Raw genomic sequence first — 2,475 nt, 5'->3', positions numbered from 1 at the left:
GGGAGGCCGGGTGAGTGCGCCCTGCCCCCTCCGGTGGGGACGCGGCCTCCCAGCGGCCGGCCTGGGGACTCCACGCCCGCCGGGGCTCTCCCGGCTCCTCGCCCCGCACTGCGTCAGCCGCGGCCGCGCGGCTGGGCCCCACCTCGCCCTCCCCCAGCCTGCGCCCCGCCCTGCCCTCGGCGGGACACTGCCTGGCGCTGCTGGGCAGGGAGGAGAAGGGGAAGGATGCCTGCGGCCGGCTGCCCTCGCCCGAGGGCGACCAGCCTGTGCGCCCTTCCAGGCTTTTCTGGGAGAAGGAAGCAGCCTGTGCACGCTCTGCTGCCAGGTCCCTTCTCAAATCGAAGCTTGATTCTGCGGCGCGCCGGGAGCCAGCCAGCTGCTGCTCTGGTTCGGCTTTGTGTCCCACGCATAGCCTTATTGTCCTGTCTGCAGCCTGGACTTTGACCCCTTCCCTAGCCCCCAGCTGAACGCTCTCCCTCCTCCCTCCCCGGAGTCGATCATTCATGCTAAACGGACTCCCGGGTTTGTCCACTGTCTCTGGACAGCTGGGCTGTTTTACAGTCCATCGCCAGTTTACCAGCTCGGGTGAGATACGGAAATGATTTACTCGAGACTCCTGAATGCGTTTCTGTTCAATCATTTGTACACTGGTAAATGAACTGCACCCTGGTACTGCCAAGTGTTCCCAGAACTGAATATATCCACCAAGACCTGCTGTGTAGTAAATCCTTCCAAACTGATTTTCTTTCCCTTCTGGCCTTTAAAAAGCACCTCCCAATCCCAGGATTCTCTCAACATTGACCCATTGTGGTTTCTGTTTGTCACTATTGTGCTTCCACATGCCTTCAGATAGCTCTGTGGAAACAGCCTTTATTAGCTTTGCCACAGAGTATCTTTTGTGGACTGCTCCATACATCTCTATAAACAAACATGTGGCTTCATACAAAATAGTATCATAGATTAAATGGCGCTATCCAAATAAAGGCACTACCTCAAATGCCTACAATCTACAATCACACACCTAATCACCTTGTTCAGCAGTGATACAGCAGCGTGGCTCAGAGAAGGCTGCAACACTTTGGGAAAAACAAGAAGTGTTTGATGATTTAAACACATAGGAAGGCAGATGGGGTATATAATTATAGATAGTTTTACATTTATTCTGTCCCTTAATCTCACTACCCTAAATCTTAACAGACATGTAACTGGGAGGTAAAGAGGGCAGAGATGCTGAGTATCCTTCTATAGATCAAATTGGTGGGAAAGCTCTCCTCTGGCTACTCTTTGGAGGGCCTTCCCTAGCCTCAAAATTTATCCATCAAAAAATCGGAGCTGCATTTCACCCTGCCCTGGCAAGCCCATATCTGGGTGGATCTGGACTGGCCACCTTGCTGCTTTTGTTGATGAAAGCTGCAAGGAAAGCAAGAATGGCCCAGCACATTTAGCAAGAAAACTAAAGAGAAATTTGTATAATTCAAGACCCTCTTAAAAAAAAAAAAAAGTTATTTTTATTTTGTTTTATTTTGAGACAAAGTCTTGCTCTGTCGCCAGGCTGGAGTGCAGTGGTGTGATCTCAGCTCACTGCAACCTCTGCCTCCCGGGTTCAAGCAATTCTTCTGCCTCAGCCTCCTGAGTAGATGGGACTACAGGCATGCACCACCATGCCCAACTAATTTTTGTATTTTTAGTAGAGACAGGGTTTCACCATATTGGCCAGGCTGGTCTCGAACTCCTGACCTTGTGATCCACACGCCTCGGTCTCCCAAAGTGCTGGGATTACAGGCATAAGCCACCGTGCCCAACCTATTTTATTTTTTGAGACAGAGTCTCGCTCTGTCACCCAGGCTGGAATGCAATGGTGTGATCTCAGCTCACTGCGACATCTTCCTCCGGGGTTCAAGTGATTCTCGTGCCTCAGCCTCCAGAGTAGCTGGGATTTCAGGCGTGTGCCAACACATCCAGGTAATTTTTGTATTTTTAGTAGAGATGTGATTTCACCATGTTTACCAGGCTGGTCTCAAACTCCTGACCTCAAGTGATCCTCCCACCTCAGCCTCCAAAAGTGCTGAGATTACAGACATGAGCTGCCTCACCTGGCCAAAAAAAAGTTCTCATTTAAAATAACAATAGTGTGTACATATATGTCTCAGTAAGGGGAGTCACAAACACAAATGCCTACAGGAGCCAGGCAGGTAGCTCAGAAGAGTGGAGCAAGGTGACTACTATAATAAAGGTGAGAACTATCACAGGCCCCTTCCAAAGGCAGTGGCCATCCTCAACTCTGGCTGAATATTGCCTTGATGAAATGCAAATCCAATGCAGCCAAGATTTTTGTTTATTGTATGTCTGTTGCTTCTCAAGAAAAGAGAAAACAGATCTTTATGCAAAACTCCTTAGTTTTAAACACCAACAACTAATTCAGCACAATATTTACATATGCAGCAAATCAGTCAAAATATGTCTCAGGCCAACTAT

This window comes from Rhinopithecus bieti, unplaced genomic scaffold (assembly GCF_001698545.2).
Source record: "Rhinopithecus bieti isolate Rb0 unplaced genomic scaffold, ASM169854v2 scaffold_62241, whole genome shotgun sequence".
Taxonomy (NCBI): Eukaryota; Metazoa; Chordata; class Mammalia; order Primates; family Cercopithecidae; genus Rhinopithecus; species Rhinopithecus bieti.
This window is presented reverse-complemented; position numbering follows the sequence as displayed.